The sequence below is a fragment of the Thermobia domestica genome, chromosome 10 (genome assembly GCF_964235325.1).
Source record: "Thermobia domestica chromosome 10, izTheDome1.hap1.1, whole genome shotgun sequence".
Classification (NCBI taxonomy): Eukaryota; Metazoa; Arthropoda; class Insecta; order Zygentoma; family Lepismatidae; genus Thermobia; species Thermobia domestica.
The window spans coordinates 69,563,813-69,583,167 of NC_137463.1; positions in this window are offsets into that span (position 1 = coordinate 69,563,813).

Genomic DNA, 19,355 nt, shown 5'->3' on the forward strand with positions numbered 1-19,355 from the left:
CCCCGTGGATGAGTGATTAAGGTTGTCGCCTTGCAATCAAGGGGTCCTTGGTTCGATTCCACAAGTGGTTTGGATCCCACGTTAAACTGTAGGTCCCGTCCTCTGGACGTCATAATAATCTCATGGAAGGAAATGGCGAACCACCATGTGTTCTTCTGGCCCAGGGACATTCGGGTACATGACCTGCACTTGGATAGAACAACACATCATCACAATCATCATCATCATTATAAATGAAATTATGCATATAGGCTATACAAATAGGTTATATTATTGTAGGCTACAAATAGGTTATTTTAGGCTACAGTAATCGACTTCAAAATATTAGCAGTGAAGCTACGATAACACTGCAATGCTATAAATCAAAACATCTAAGTTGCAGGATGTTCTAAATATTAGTTCTCTTTTCAGTACTGAAAATCACCGACCATGTTCAACAATAACAAACAAAGTAACAATCATGAGTGTTGCCAAGCCCATTAGTGTTGCAAAACATAAGTGTTGCCAGGCCCAGACATGTCAGTGTTTATTTGTAGCAGGAAACCAAAACACCAAGACGCAACGACATCTTAATTCGGAACGAGAGAAAAGTAACATGCACTACCAAGGGGGGGCGGCTTTTTGAACCCAGTTCGCATTACTGCGCTATACAAAATAAACGAGAATATTTTTGAAGCAAAATCAAGCAGGATTCTCTTCTTAAGATATCATTACACAATGTTAATTTTTTCGGATTTTTTTTTGTCCAAGAGGAGTAGCACAATTCACAATATAATTGGCTGTGGGTTCGATGAACCCCCCCTTGGAATCGTCAGGGTTAATCACGGGCGTGAGAATGAACTGTAACGTCCACCTCTGCCTAATAAAATCAATGGTGATCAAGAATCGAGAGATTATGAAAATAAGAGGAGTGTAGAGATACACTCAAGCTGCTGTTTGAGCGGGAATATTAAAAATGAAGGGAAACAAGGGAAATAATATCATTTTTTAACTTGAAGCACTTGTAGCACTTGAAGCACTTGTAGAATTCATACTTAAAAAGTGGTAAGAACTTAACCCATCGAGAAAAACTGATCACTACTAATGATACTTTAAATTGCATCCACATATGAAATGCATAGAATTCGATGCAACATACATACATAAGATATACACAGATGATATAAAGGGTGTTTTGAAAAGACCGACAACGTTTGAAAGGTGATTCCTGACGTTAAGATAAGACAAAATATATAGACCAACCTGGGTGCACAAATGCTGCCTTTCGAAGTTATAGAATGCCGAAAACATGAAGAAATGAACTTTAAAGGTCCATACTCCAAAATTATGGGACCTACCGTAGTCGATTCAAGACTTCACTTAGAAACAAATATGTAACCTATCCAAAAAGTCATGTTTTAGAATCGTAAGATACTCATGTTACAATTTTTAAGAGGGAGTTTGCCTACTGGCATATAATTTTAAGTACTTATCAACTATCAATATAAAAGTTGTTACAAAAGTAACGTAGGATTCTAAAATATGGGTTTTCGGATAAGGTCCATTCTAATTCCTAAGTGAAGTCTTGAGCTGACTATAGTAGGTCCCATAGTTTTGGAGGTATGGACCTTCAATGTGCATATTTCCTTCTTTTCGGCATCGTTGAACTGAGAATTTCCATTCATTAAGAACCTAAGTAACATATGTCTTTGCCAAAGTGTATTTTGGATTTAAATACAATTATTAAAGCCTCTATTTATGTTTATTTTATTTATTTTTCACCTCAATTGATCAATATTTGGAAACTCGTAAAGAACTTTCCGTTCTGAATTTCCGTTATATATCACAAAATAGTTTTACCATAAAAGAAACTAAGATATAATTTGTCTGGTCTAATATAGAATAAAATCATATAAATTTATTATTATTGCTGGATGATGATACCGGGACTCATTTCAAGAATTTTAAAAGCACATAATTTCTAATGTATTGAAATTTCATTTCTTGTCGATAGTATGAAACGTTGCAAATAGTTGTAAATTACCATAACTGTTCCGCAAGTGAATTTGTATACAACTAGAAAAGGTTTTGTCAAATTTAACAAAAAAACAGTCCAAAATAAACCTCTTGAAAGCAGGTTTTATTTTTAAAAGACTACATAATGGTTGCTTCTGGCTGATGGAATGATATTTCGAAGGAGTTTAATAAAAATTCAGCTTAGCATCCCAACAACAGCAACTTCTCTTACATTAAAAAAAGTTTGGTAATGTGAATGTAGTTGGGCGCCCAAATCTCAAGCTAAGGCTATGGCTGTATTTAATATTTCACCCCGGTTTTAACATCGAATATCATTTTGAAGTTGTCTGAGTAAGGAAATTTTGCCAACAGCGTATTGTTATTAATTGCAACTTTACTAGTTCTACGCATCCTTTTCAATTTAATAGTAATATTTAGAGTTGAAATAAAACATCAGATGTATTGCTTGCGAGCGGTCAAGCAGGGACCTCATCGCCGAGCTCTTGGTGGTAGTGCTAGGGAAATTTTTGTATTACATCAGAAGAAGTAAAGCAGCAATGCGGAGCAATGAACCAAATTCCGGTTTCTCTGATTCAAAATATCCAAAATATTCGGCTTCTCTGATTTTCACACACTACATGTGAATGAAATGCATCGTGAGGGTACTGCAGCCGTGTACTTCCTCTCTCGGTATCTGTGTCAGTGCAGTGTGTGATAGGCAAGATGAAGTACCTGAGTGCATTTGACCGTTGTCAAATCGTAGGGGCCAGACGACTGGGTAGTTCTATTACGGAAATGGCTGTGGCACTCGGGTATTCAAAGGCAACTGTGTCAAGGGTGTATCGTGGGTACCTGGCGTCCGGTAAAACAGCACCCACACGGGCAACTGCCGCGTTCAGGAACGTGTCGACGACAGGGATAGACGCCAAGTAGACCGCATAGATCGTAATAGCCGATAGACAAAATGCGGAGAAGTTCAATGCAAAACAACAACGCCGTGTCAGCAGCCACATAATTCGCAACCACATGCTAGCCATGGGGTACAGATGCCATCGGCCCCGCGAGTATCCCTTCTAAGAGCAAAACATAGAAAACAACGTATAGCCTGGGCAAAGAAACATTGCCTCTGGACTATGGAAATGTGGAAAAAGGTTGCCTGGAAAGTTTCACAATGGTACATGCCGATGAACCGGTAAGGGTGAGTTGCCAACCCCAAGAGGAAATAGATCCATCGTGTCAGTAGGGAACTGTGCAGTCCGGTGGTGGTGGTATTCTCATCTGGGCAACGTTTATATGGACTTAAATGGGTCCCCTAACACGTGTAACACAGTCCTTTACAGTTACACGCTATCGCGATATTCTGGATGACCATGTCATGCCATTTACTCAGCTACTACATCCAGCTGGTGGCTTCATCTTGCAACAGGCCCACCGCTGTAGGATGGCAGCAAACGGGTTTGAAAAGCACTCCTCTGATCTGGCAATACTTCCCTTGCAACACGGTCATCGGACCTTAATCCTTTCTAAAACATCTGGGATGCCATGGAACGACGCCTTTGGCTGTGAACCCTCTACCAACTAACCTGCAAGCTCTGGGGGGGGACTTTGCAGCAGATGTGGATTGAGAATCCACAACAACACTTCACGCGCCTTGTGGGGTCCATGCCGCGGCGGGTAGAATCCGTTATCAAAGCGAAATGTGGTGTTATGTAATTAGACACGTACATGCTATTAGGTAGGTGTCTATAATTCAACTAGTGATCAGTGTATATCTTCTGCCTTTTTATATCTACAATACTTCTAAGTTCAGCAGTTTGGTATATGCGCATAAGAATCTAAGCACAATTATAAAAGCTAGTATGCATACTGAAATAGAGAAAATCATGAAACAGGATATGTTGGTTCTTGCTGTAAATCGGATACAAAATTAATCTCAAATAGTTCCATTAAGTGTATTTTCCTTCATTTTTAATAATAAAACCCCTTGTTTTAATCACCATTTGTATATTTTCTAAATTTAAAGTTTTTAACCACTAATAGATAATACTTTAAAGTACACAGAATTTTTGGAAACACGCAGACACGTAGCCAAAGGGGAGGTCGGGACCCCACCATCGAAACCAGAAATGACACATAGGACTACATACAGAAAGCTGGTGCGAAAGTCTTTTTGCAAGGGTCTTCAGGACCCCCTGCCGACGGCACAAACTATTTATTAAACTAGAAGGATTTCCAAACTTGTTGATACTTACTGGAAATTGCAACGAAAATCCGTCTGAAGTCACTAAGTACCTTTTTCGTCATTTTAACTGATTCATTCATATGTTTCTACAGAATTTGTGCGCAGTCCGATGATGTTTATGGCTTCATTGCGCATCTCTGACATTGTATATAGTGACAATATATACATCGTTTGAAAACTTATGAAATTTCCAACAACTTTTATTCGAGTACTTTTTTCATATATCTATTCTATTAAGTTGTATGAGGCAATAAAAAGAATATGTCACCTAACACAGATATCAATTTTTTACTTTATCCTAAAGTTATGCGAAAATGGTTACTTAGAGGAAAGTGATAAGTTAAGTGGCATAAACTAAGTGCATGTGAGAAGCGCAAGATTGCAGACTATTTATTCAAAATGGCGGAAAACCCGCAACTGGATTTTCTGGAGGTTAATAAGGAAGAGATTACGACCAAATTCCAGAAGGTCCCATCTTTTTATTCTAAATGTCTACCTCAAATCTTATTTTGACTGTACTATAACGCTATCTGTATCATAACTCACGTTTTCCGTACTTCGAATCTACACTGAGAAAAATCCGTTCTCCGGACAGCGGTATATTGTACAAATATACGGTATCCTCTTGCTTACTATAGAAATCAATACGGAGCATACGTTATCCGTATGATACATAGGCACTGCCGTTTGATGTTACATCATGCCGTTGCAGGATGTATGACATCTAACAGTTTTCCGTATATCACATGTATATACTTATGTTACCTTCGTCAGCTATATGCTATATACGTCCATTTGTATGTGAGATCCTGACCGCCTACATTGTTTCATACAGAAAGTACGTATAGATGGAACACTTATACAGAAAGTATTATAAAACATGCGTTTTCAGTTATACGTCTGGTGTACGTTAAGTCCAAAAACTACAGGAATTACGCATGTAACCTATCTTTTTAAGTATGCCACCTACAATTTTTTTTCTCAGTGTAACATTGCAACTAAACGTTTAGGAAACGGTTCACACAAATCTTAATAACTCATCAATGTGGATTCATATCTATTTCCTAATTTTCTATTCGTGCCATATTTTGAAAGTCCTTTCAGATCTTGGCAAAACCTGATAAAAATTTTCAATGCAAACAAAATCAACAGGTAATATGCCGTCTTCAAATTTACAATGTAATATTGAATTAAAAATAATTAGCCTATCAACTACGATAATGTAAAAAAGATGGCAGTTTGTTTGTAAGTTAAATATTAGAAGCTATTTGTTCTCTTCTTCACACAACTTAAAGTATAAACGCACAAATATTATTAAATTATCACGAAAGATCAATGTGCTATCATTATCGTTTTTTGCTGTTTCGTATAGTAGTAATTATATACAAATAATTCATAATCTCATTCTAAAGGTTATACAATGAAGTATCATGAGGAGAATCTTCTTACATTGAATTATAATGTTATTTGTTTTCAGCAAGATATGCTTCATTAACAGTATTTGATTAGGAAAACATATCGGGTGATTCCGTTAGTCTGTACCAGGCCTTTAAATCGAAAACGTTCCGAGATATGTACAAACTGAAAAACACGTATCCCATTAGTTGCAAAGGACAACAGAGTGAAGTTAAAGGTTTCGTCCCAGGGTCGCCCGCAGTGTCCCAGAGCGGGTCCAACTCAAAATGGTCAAATGGAAAGAGGAGTCAAGTGGTATATCGCTTGAAAGCTCTTGTAAAAAGAAAGAAACTACTATAAGCCCCGATTCTCTACGATCACCCTATGCAAAATGGCGGCGGGTCAAAATGTCATCAAAATTTGCATTGATAACAATATGGTCACACCCATAAATCTGAAACGTGTTGCCAGACCGAAAAACTTAACAACAACAAGTGTCACATGATGCACAAAGGACAACAGATCAAAGTAAAAAGTTTCGCCCCAGGGTCCGCCGCAGTGTCCCAGACGGGGTCCAACTCAAAATTGTCAAATGGAAAGAGGAGTCAAGTAGTATATCGCTTGAAAGCTCTTGTAAAAAGAAAGATGCTACAACAATTCCTGATTCTTAACCATCACCCTATGCAACATGGCGGCCTGTCAAAATGTCATAAAAAGTTGCGTTGAAAACAATATAGCCATTCCTATAAATCTGAAACGGGCAGCCAGACGTAAAAACTGAAAAACAAGTGTCTCATTATTTTAAAAGTACAACATATCACGGTAACCAGTTCTAGATATCCAGGCAGGGTCCACCTCCAAATTAGCAGTTGTTTGATTGTGCTTTAGGGAAGACCCTGAACATTTTGAACAGCTATATTTCTTTGGTAACATACGTTTTCCGGGTACAATACTACAGAGACTGTTCAGTCCTCTTTCGTGACACTACTGAAAATTGTTGTCTTGTCTCGTCTCGTAGTTAACACTAGTAACATACACAGTATGGAAGTGGAAGCGTTATGGTGGAAAGGTAATCATATTATATTGAGACGTCTAACGTTGTTCTAAGAATTAATTTACCATCGCATAACGTACAAAGGATATATCATATTTACCTTCGAGACGGCTGCTGTCCGTTATGTAACAGATGTGCACTTCACACAGTACGTTTTACATCACGTTTTACCGAAATTGTCGTCCATGTACAGCAAGACAACGGTCCAGACGGCGATAATAATTATAGCCCACAGCTTCAAGCTCTGCCTCTCCTATGCTTCGAAATACCGTCATTATACGTTGCTTCATATCTTCTGGTGTAGTTGGTCTATTCGTGTAAACAAGCTCCTTGAGTCGAACTCCGAAATAATAGTCCACGCAGGTAAAGTCTGGAGAGCGAGGAGGGAAAGGAGTATTGGACACTCTTCCTAACGAACGGTGCGGGAAAAAATATTTAATGCACCTCTGCATATACGAGCAGCATGTGCTGGCCAACCATCCAATTGCATCCACATATTACGCCTCACATGAAGTGGGATGTTTTCCAGTAGTTGCCGTAGATGTTCTGTCAAGAACTGATGGAACAGAACCCACGTTAAATTTCCATCAATAAACCAGGGCTCAATTACATGTGTTCCAATGATACCACCCTACCCATTGATGCTCCAACGTCTTTGTCGATCGATCTGTAGTATCCAGTGCGGATTCTCCGCAGCCTAATAATGCGCATTGTGTAGGTTGACATGACCATCATTATTCCTTCGTTTGTTCACAGCACGTACATACTGAAAAACGTCTGGTTTGTTCTCAACTTCTGACGGGCCCAATTACAAAACTGGAAGCGCTTATTACGGTCGGCATCTGTTACAATCTGGCACAATGAGATATGATACGGGTGGCGTTTATGCTTCTACAGTATACGGAGTACACTTGTTTGACTATTTCCGCGATTACGGGCAATATCTCTTGAGGATGCTTTAGGACGTACGTCGACAGCAGCCAAAACATCAATAACGACATCGTTGTCATCTACAATTGGAGCTGTTTGTGACCCCCATATTGAGGAGGTATGCGCCCTGTTTGTTTCAGACAATTTGCTAACCGTCGAAGTGCATTATGGGAAATTTGCTGTCGCTGTGGGAACCTTGTGTTATAAATTCGGGCTGCATCTCTATAGTTTTGCCTAAATTTCCCTAACACCATTAACATGTCAAATGCCTCCCCGTTCGTATATGACATTGTTCCAATACAATGCTATCTTTAGCCGACACTGTACTAACACACGATATTAGGGTAGTACGTGCCACCTTCTACAATGAAATGGAAGCTTCTGACACACACACACAACTCAATTCGTAGCGTGTATTACTTTTGCACAACACAAGTACTTCACTAGAATTCGTACTAACGACCCTTCAGCAAAGCCTGCTCAACTTACTGTGGAAAAACTTTGTACCAGCGTACCTCACGTTCGTGCCTTTCAATTCATGGTTGTCTGCGACTGTTTCTCTCGAATGGCGTACGTTTTGTACAGCAAACAGTACAATCCAGTTGCAGTAATCGTTATCAAAGATGTGCATGTTTATATATTTCGGTTTTACATTTGAAGTTATACGTTTCATAACAGTAATGCCACATGAATTTCACTTTTACACGACCCATAGGGAAGAAAAGGACAGGTAAGGACAGGACAATTGTGCAATTATTTTTTCTTCCAATGGCACAAGTATACTTCTAAAGCCAGCGTACAATGTACAGTAAAACTATTATTTTTATTTCGTGTGTTAATCTCAATTATGAGCTGAACATTTTAATTTTATAATCCAATCATTACGAAATTTTCAAAAATAGAGCAGAGCATATCAACGTTTAAGGCGTTGTACGGGTCAATCAATAGTAATTATAAATTATTTACCGTACTAGATATCGAAAACAAATATCGTATTGCTTATTTCACTGAAACGGGAAGATTTATTTCCACTATGTTCTATGACGAAACATTTGGACTACCGGCATTTGAATTAATACTACTTTAAAAATGTGTTAAAGGTTTCGACCTATTTTTGCATAGTTATAATTTTATACACGTTTTAGAAAAAAGTTCAAACTAGTTGACATGTTTCAATGACCTTAACATTTCAATGCCATATGTTATGGGCTCCGCGCTACTATAGACTACAGTCGTAGTCATATTTTATGAAAGTCTTTGACCACATATCCCCAACACTTTCTTTCAATTATGCCCCAGTGAACAATGCAAATAATGTCTAGATCACTTGTAATGATCTTAGTTTGTCCTGAGTATCCTAATGTTTGTTGCATCTTAGTTGACATTTCAACTTCTTTCAATCCAAATGGGAGCAGGGTACTAAGTGATTAAAAATTAGATACAGGCTGTTGCTTTAGTTAAGACATATAATATGTAGAAATAGACTTAGATTATAATGGAAGTTAGAACATAATTGGAGTCAGATTATATTGGAAGTCAGAGTATAATGATATAGATTAATTTGTAAGAAGATTAATGCACTTGTGAAGTAAGATTGATATAGATAGCTGTGTTATATAACGGCACAGATTAAAAGTAAATATATAGAAGAATTTAAGGGTGTATCTTTGTAGATTTTAGTATACTAACATAGGGGTCCATAATAATAGTCCCAAAAATTGTAAAATTTCGCTTATTTCTACTTAGTTTAGTTCAGGTTAGTTCACTTTAGCTAAGGTTAGTTTATGTTAGGTTAGGTTAGAGTTGCTTACGTTATGTTACATTTAGGTACTTGCATCATCCATTTCTCCTGTAAATTTTGTGTTTTTTTTTTTTTAATTTTTACCTGCTTCTGGATATTCTGCTAAACGTAGTTCATTTCTACATACGTAGGCTTCCATTTATTCAAACTTTGGATTTGTAATTAACCATGATTACATATAAGATTTTTCTTCTTGAAATTGTAATATTATAAGAAGCTTTACTGGAAAAATTCGAGTGAAAACAAATGTTATTCGGAGACATCCATTTTATTTGCGGTTAGAGAGAACAGTAGATGATCCAGATGGGAAAGGGGAAGATGATCGAGGATGCTGTATTTTTTAAAATTTAAATCATCATTTCTTTATGTAACAAAAATGTGATCTTTTCCAGTTAATCCAGTCAATTTGGCACAAATCTGGCACAACCTAATCAAAATGAGTAGTACTTAATACAGACACATAAATTGAATTATGGATTATTCTGTTGCCAATTCCTTGGTTAAAATACGACAAGGCCAAAAGGAGTGAAAATAGGATCACCCTTTCTACGAAGATGATCAAAGTATGAAGATAAGATCGGTCTTTTTGAACAATAAATTTATATTTTAATTTTCTGCTACATAATGGATATAAGGACGAGTTACAAGACATAAAGTGCGCAGTTTAAGCTTCGATCTGAACGACTGTGATTCGTGATTCTCTCTCATCACGAATCGAATCTAAGATTTCGTACATTATATTCATAATCGGTAACCGCTTCAATACCATGGAATATTGTATTTGTTTTAGATGAGTGACTAAACGCGGGAGGAGTCATATATTACGTGAATTTGGGAATCTTTTCTCTAGAAGTCACTTAGTGTATTATATCCTGAAGTATACATATAAGCACAACCTTTTATTATTAACTGAATAAAATAAACGATATCCTTTTGGTATTAGCATCGCTATAATTATAACGTGCCTTTACAACCTATATTTAATATATCACTTAATACGATGAATAACAATAAGGGCCGTTGAAAGTAGAAACAGTCTATTTATAATCGTACTTGAACATATGAGCACATAGACATTTTGAACATATAGACAATGCCACACAGATGCCTCAAAAGCATTAGATTCCAACGCTACTGTCAGTAATGGGAACATATACTAACGATCACTCATACAATCTGCTCCCCTCAGCTAAATCATATGATAAAATTAAGAAATGAAGATGTAACAGTACTACGCACAAAAAGTAAATATACTTACAGAACGTAAGCAGTTTGAAAGTATACGACAAAAGCCCAACTACTTCATTTTAGAATTTTACTGAAATTTGAAATAACGAATGTTCTTTTATGAATACATTTGTTACTTGGACACATACTTCACGGACCAACTTGTCTTTAGTGCAATGGATGAAGCAATTACATGAAAGGTCTTGAACACTAGAGGTTTAACGGTCATTAAGGCAACTGAGATGTCTTTATCCTCAAGAAGCACCGAGAAAAGAACTTCTGTTATACAAGTCATCCACACTTTCAACCTCCAAGCTATTGTCAAAAATATTGCCGCTTATTACAATCAAATAGTTCCACATCACCTCCTTGCTAGTCTACATCTAAATGCAACAAGAGTTGTCGATTTGGTTTTATGCAGGATAACTTAGGTTTGGTTTTATGCAGGATAACATGGCGGAAAACTTGGTTGCGTAATACACGAAAAACATACTTGGTATGACGTGCAATGCAATTCCTTTCTGTCCACAGACTCAGAGCACCAATCACAAGGATTAGTCCAGGCATATAACCAAGAAATTTAAAATTGACGAATGGAAGATTCATGAGTCAAATACTAAGCTAACATTCTACTGCTAGATTTAGTATCTGTAGGACATCCAGATTGTGATATTTTGGTCGATAATATTATCAAAGATATTTTATGGGAAATAACAGAAAATATACATATAGTTACGGAACAGTCAAAGATTGAGATAAATGTAATTAGAACTTCCGAAGAATCCCTGGCAGATGAATCAGTGACATTACAAAACATTACAGGATTAAACGACTAAATTGTAAAATCGTAAATGCTTTCGAACTTAGGGATAGCAATAAGAGAGAAACGATACAACCACACTAACCACTGTAATCAGCAAGTAAAAACCTATTATTACTGACAAAAGTTAAGCTCAAAACTATTTAATAAATGCCAAATCCACCAACTGGGAAGGAGAATGCATTTCGTGGAAACAATATTTGGATCGGTATCGAATTTTATTAATGACTATTGAAAGATAAGAGATTTTAAGGCACAGATTGATGACTTGACGATAGAAGGCAAACTAGCAAATATAAAAGATGAATGGGATTTCAAATTAATTTAAATTTTAAGTTAGTATTGGAAGATAGTAGAGCCAAACCAACGGACTTAGAAATTAAAGAGTTTTTTTTTATGGAAAAAGAATAGTAATTGTTTATATAATGTCTTATCTAGTTCGTAATATTCGTTTATTCATATACTTGGGGAGTATTAGGATAAAATTCGAACAGAAGGTACATGAAATTATGCACATGCCGTTATATAATTGTTGTGAATGGGAAGAACCTATGGAAAGTGCGTTAACATAGGATCAATAATATTTAGTAACCATTAGTAGTGTTATGAAATAATATCATGATTATATATTATTTACAATTAATATAACAAAACGATTGAATGTCCAGTTTGAGAAGAGAACTGTTTCAGTAAGTCGTTATACCAGTAAAAGGAATAGAATTAAATAATCTGCCCAATAAAATATCGTTTTTTATTTGATTACGTCTGTAACATTCACAGAGTTACACAGAGAAGTTCTAAATTCAGCTTAACAATACACTCATTCATTTGAAAAACTCTTTGCTTATCCCCAATTATTGTCCGATGCGCCTTTCTGATACAAGTCCAAAATGTGTCAGTGCACTTTAGTCAAACTGCAGAGGATTGAGCTATCTGATGTTAAGATTTAAATAAGAAGAGGAAGCCCAGAAGGTATTAGTCTGCGATTTTTCTCAAATTTTGCACATAGATAGTATCCCACCCAAACGCAATACATCCGAAACGATCACGATACCACCTAATAGAACTATAGGGATGAATATAGGGATTTGTATCTGAAAAATAAGAGAATAAAGAAGCATGGTATTCATTAAGTCCTCTGGCACCACTAAAAGGCTGAAACGGTGAAACACAAGTCAAAGTAGGAAACATGTGTTTCATCATTTCAAAATTACCACGTGTCGAGGTAAAAACAATTTTTCGAAGGTTCCCCGAGGACTCCACGTGGGGTCTTACTCAAAATATGCAACTTACAATGGGAAAGAACTACTATAAAGGTAACCAAGAACGTTCTCTGGCTTTTTCGGTCACCACCTTCGAATATATATATGTCACCTAAAACGTACCTGGAAGATCAAAAATAGTCCCCAACACCAACGACGAACTTCTGAAAACGTTATGGAGGACCACGGATTCTATTACGGTAAAGCTTGGTGGGCCGTAACGCGAGGAAAGTATCAAGTGAATTTTGCACTTCTATTAGATATTTGAATTGGCGTCCTCTAAGGTGATTGTCCAAAGTATGTAACAGGTGATAATCGGACGATGCAATATCCGTGGAGTATGAAAGATACAATAGCGTTTAGAATCCAAGGTGTAAAATATTGTCCAGCGTCGTCCTAGCCACGTGAGGCATACCGTTGTTCTGTAACAGGAGGACCCCTTGCGATTCAGAAGTGCTGGCTCCTTGAACACGGCTCAACCGCTAACTGTTCATAATAGCTTGGTGATCTGACCAGCCGGGGGAAGTTCGCGATGCAGGATACCACGAACAGTTTACTGAACATACAGGAGGACTTTCTTCTTGTGCAGTGGTTTCGGGTGTTTTTGAATCGGTTCATGGGATGCTAACCAATGACAACAACGTCGTTGAGCTTCGTACAGAACCCACTTCTCATCACATGTCAACACCTTGTTCAGAAATGGCTCCTTCCTGAGATGAGACAGGGAAGAAACTCAGGTGTTTCCTCTTGTTGCCTTCTGGACCGGAGTCAAATCATGTGGGATACAACATGTAATGCTTTCCAGGTCGACGGAGGTACTGCCGAATGGTTTCTCCACTCACACTGGATTGGATTCAAAGTTCCTCACGTGTCGTTCCACTGTTCGCCTCATTGCTGACTGTAGATCTTCATTTTGTACATATATTAGTCTTCCGGCACGTGGTGCGTCTTTGAGTGTTTTGTCACCGTCCTTAAACTTGTTAAACGGCCGCTACTGTCCGCGTGGTCAAGACACCCTCACCGAAGACCTGGCACATCTTCCGCCCGCTACAGCGTCGTTTAATCCACGTTTGAACTCGTAGAGCATGCATGCCCGTATGACGCTCTGTGGAGGTCTCATGTTTACTCTGTCCTTACGCAAGTTCACGGTGTAACTGAACTGTCATAACGAAGTAGTATGCTGGATATACCATCATCAAGAACTTACCTTCGCCTTATGTCGATTCGCATTCAACTCACTGTGTGAGGGTCAGTTGATAAATAATTCCCATTTCAATACGAGGCAATAGTGATCAGAAGACAGCAGCATATTAAGACGTAATGTCAAACCAAAATCACATAAAACTAATAAATTTTGAAACACAATGTAACAAAATGTAGGACCGATGTAAACCTTGAAACGTATAGTGTTACACACTGGCACTACTACACTTCAAGAAATGGGTCTTCCTCGTTTACTGCGGTAGGAATCTGGGAATATGGAACTTGAACTTAATACGACGAACATTTGAGCAATTCATATTGGTCTCACGGGAACACTGAAATTTTTCTGTAGTGAGTGACCGAAATATTCCACCACAGTACGTGAATTAACAGGAGTTGTTGCTGTGAGATGTCGTATAGCATGGTTTTTATGTAACATCTGTTTTACAACCGTTGACTTTAAATTAATCACGAATTCGGGCAATTATTATAAATTTCGATGTTTGTGTTCCACATTCATTTTGCCATTCTCGTTGCACTTACATGAATGGTTTCCTATGTCATGGACCACTTCAAGACCACGTTCCTTTCTTCTAATCCCAACATCGCTGACATGTTGCTTCACCAACGCCACCTACATAAAAAGAAAATAATAAGATTATCGAAATTCAATGTTGTAATAGAACAAGAAGCATTATACAGAAACTTTATTGGAAGTGATAAGTTTCTACTAATTAATTTCAAGGTTTATAACTACCCAATTATGTAAATTTCGAGCTATTTGTATCCATCCACACTTCTTGTACATACAAACATCAAATTTCATTCATTTTGAGACACTTCTATAGAAGTAATCACCCGAGTGTTAATTTGTGGGAAATTAAGTCAACGTAGTTTTCTGATTCTCCATACATTCTTTGTTATGATTATCATGGACATACATATAAATAAGTTTTTTCTTTGTTGAAATTCCAATATCCTAAACAACATACAGAAAACGTGTATGTAAAGTACTCGCTTTCGTAAGTGACATACATTGAGTTTCACTTAAGGACTTAAACGTCTAGTTTATAATACCAGAAACATAAGGTAGTGTCCATAATACTAATGCAGGCATTCTGTGTTTACTATAGTAGTGACATAATAGGATGTCATTGGGAATAAATCTAACTAATTTCTTGCGGAACATTTTAAATATAAGTATATCGAAATTACTTAATTAAGTGGAATGAAAACTTATCTTCAAAATAATTCTTATCGGCAACATAAATTCCGTAGTAAAAACGTCTGAAATAGACACTGATTCTAATTAATTACTACATATTAATTGATACTTCTACGTGAGATAACTTCATATGTTTGACACAATACGAAATAAGATTACAATTTCGGATTTTCGTTATTTTTGATCGAACGATTTTCGTAAATTTGATTATCATAAAAAAAGAATTATACAGGATCTAAGATATGGTAATTTGTGATGATTAACACAATGTGATAAATATATGTAGTTGACTGTGTTCATATATTGCTGAATATAAAAGTAATGATAAAATATTAAAATACAAGTACGATATTCTACAAAATCAGCCAGCACCAGCATTGTTCATAATTTAGAACATCATTACATAATGGAAACGAAATTAAATATATAGAATTTTTAATCAAATCTAAACGCTGCTCCCACATAATGTGGAAACTATTAAAGGCTAACTAGTGAAGTGCGCACTTTTGTATACAATATAATTGCTAACATTATCCCATATGAAGGGTAATAGGAAAAACAAGAAATGTCCATATATGAGATTTATCGGGTGCTTTTCCCATCTGTTGGTGACTATTGGTACTATTCTTATTATGCGGTTTTCCATTTTAAAACGCCGTTTCATCTAAAATGCAGTTAAGTGAATTTCCTTCTTTTTCCCCTGACCCTTCATATTTGTGAGTTGGAAACAAAGTAATTAAAAATACATGAAAATTGGAAATAAAACAAAGTAGAAACAATTATTAAACTTTCCGATTCTTACCTCCACGTGATCTTTAATGAAGTATTGTTTTTTTTAGTACATATAATTTCAAAGACAGTGTTTACACCTAAATTCTAAAATGCAGCCGTCTCAATCTAAACATGACACTATTTCGAAATTCAGTCCCGCTGAGAGTTGTAGCTCTTGTCTCCCTGACGCTAAGCACACTTTTAACCTATATCGAAGGTTGTGACTTGATTGGTTTGCATGCGTCCTTTCAATGTTCACATGAATTCATATATTACTTTCGACAAGGCACCGTTCGTGTTTATTAATATAACAGTTGCTAGGCATCGTGAAATTTATTTTAAATTAAAAACTTACGAATATTAATAAGTATATAAAGATAATCCCCAGAAAGGATATAAAAATTAATGTGTTAACGTAGTAATCAAGTAACTTGCAAGAAGTTAGAGCTTTGCAAGGATATTTAGAAGTTAATTTACTATGAGATGTATTCGCATACCAACGTCTGGTAGACTGGTACTGCAAGATGGAGTTTCCAGGGACAATCATCTTGCGTTTTTTCTTTTCCTCATAAAATTGGTTCGTGCTTCCATTAAATGTAAAGTGTGTGTCGGAAGCTGAAGATCGAACGGAAATCTGTGATCCAACTAAGCGTATATATTAGACTATGTATAATTAAATCATGTGTCAGAGAATGTGGAAAATTTTAAGATGAGATATGATCGTTATTAAATGGGTAACGAAGTAAGTCAGTTGTGACAATATACAACCTGGTTTAACTCTTAGAATTAAGTGATCGCGGTCAGTGTGTTTGGAAAGTGCTGACGAGTGTACTTTGCAGATGACTGTTCGGTGTTAAATATCTTTGACAAAGCCATACATCGAAGAAAATGTTTGAATTGAAAAAAGACATTTCACTTACAAATATTTAATATTTGACCTAGTATTTTTCTACTTTCTTCAGGTAGCCAATGATTAAACAATTACTAAATATTTTACTTGTACTTTGTTTTAAACAAATTCCATACTCAACCAAGGATGGGTAGGCCGTAAAACGGAACACCATCTCTTTACCCATACGTATTTACAAATTTCAATACTACCACGTATATCAGGGTTTTAATTACTTGTTCTGTTTTTTAAGCAAAATATTTGATTTATCAAAAAAAGTCAACTGGGCGAGAAGTAGTAACTAACTCACTACATGTAACTAAATAACAAAAAATTAAAATAAAGTTATTTTTGAAGAATACTATGATTTTATACACTAATTTCAGTTGAATCTATTACTTTGTTCTTTAATGTTTTCCGTATCAGTTATATTTAAAAATGGTTTAGTATAGCTTCAAACCACCTAGTTGTATTGTGATGGTATTGATCATGACAATATGGCTCGGAGAGAACAAATGAATGATTTCACACGCAGATATATCTTCAGGAACCTGCAAGAATGACAAATATTGACGAATGTCTGTGTGGAGTTTGTTATTGCAAAGAGCGTTATTTCACCTGTAATGCTGTGCGGAGGTAAGATGGTTGTCGACAACGGCCAGCTACAACAGAGGAGGAGCGGTGCATTGTGAAATAGGCGGAAAATGACTGATATCAGACAGTGAATGGAACTGCAAGCACATTTAATCAGGACTACAATTCGCCCAATATCATGCTTTACAGTAGCATTTCGACAACATAGAAGTAGCCTCTTTGTCCAACACGATTACTTTGTGTAACGTGGAAACACTAAAATCAGTGGTGCAAAGAATATCAATATTGGACCAAGAAGGGGTGGGCTCGTGTTTCCTCAGATTAGGGCAAATTCATTCTTAGTAGTAATTAAAAACGTACACTCATCTTGTGAGAAGTGTGAACACGTAATGATCCCAGGAACATTGTCGAACATTATCTTTTGCAGGTCCAGGTGTTCTTATGAATATAGGTGCAGTGTTCCCAGATCATATCGACATCCAAATGTTTGAATTCGGTACACGATGGACGATATTGTTACAGGGCATGTTTCTCTCGAAGGAACATCTGGCTTGCTTAGTGAGGCTCAGTCTGTTTTTTTTAAATATATTCACAGGATACAAAAGATACGTAAGTAGTATGATTATAAAGTATGATATTTGTATTTTATAGGGTACTTGACGAAACGTCAGTAAAATATAGCCTGATTATTACACATAATGTGAACTATACCAGGGTAAAAGAAAAAATCAGGTAGAAATTAAAAACTCAGTTATAAGAGTAGGTAACTAAATACTCAAATATATTGTAAGAAAATAACTCCATTTTGGTCAGCCAAGGGTACCATATGAAAGAAGTAACACAATAAGAGTTTATATTGTAGATGGAAGGTTTCTGTGCCAAAGCACAGGAAGAGTCCCCACAGTTGTTTGCACGATCCTTATGCGAGCACTATTGTACAACATTAGATCATCATTTCTATTGAAATCTTTTTGAAGTTTAAAGACAAATTTGTGATCCATTTCGTAGAGTTTAGTACCGTAACAACCTGCCCTGTTGGTTTCACCCCACCTGAGAAGGACATAAGGGATCACTGTCACCATAGATCACGATCAGTAGATGTGGAGGTGCTTTATAAAACCACTCTGACGCTTTTAAGGATCCAGCTCTTGTCCTGACCTTAAGCTCGAACAATTATATTACCAACTGTATGTGAAGACAAGCTGTAAATGAAACAACCTATAAGTAGAAAATTCCTCGGTATCAGCAGCCTTTAATTTGCTCCAGGCTTTAATCTGCAGTCTTTTTTTTTTCAGAAAATAATGCCCGCGAGGATGAACATCAAACTATGAACGTGACACACTAGGACACTATTTGTAGAGGGACTTGTTGTGTACAAGGGTGATATAAATAGCCATTTAAATTATTTTAACTGCAAGGACATGGAATCTTCCTTTGGAAGTATATTTGGACTGAAATATTGTTTACCAGGAACACCGATAGCGTGGTGCTAAAATTAATAACACAGTCTCAGAAAAGGAAGATAGTGGAATCTTATCCCCGACGATAGGTAAAGTCGCCCTTCATCAATTTCGATCATTGTCATAGATCTGTTGCATCTTGTCTCTTGCTATAGATAAGATTGACCAAGATGTTGTAAGGTTGGAAAGCACCTTAAAATGTTCAACCATATGCACATTCTGAGCCGGGTATGGCAGCAGCAACAGAGATGTGCATGATGATCAGGATATTGATGGAGTTTTACACGTACAGGAACAGAAAGATTCTCATGACGAACATGCGCACCATACTGCCAAACATCCGTGCCTGCAGTATGGAGACTGCTATGGTGGAAGGTTATGAAATTACTATTCAATGTAGTTGAATAGTGTCTGTACTATATATGTTATTACTCCTAACATATTGTATAAAAATTTTAAAAACATATTTATAAAAAAATATAAATTA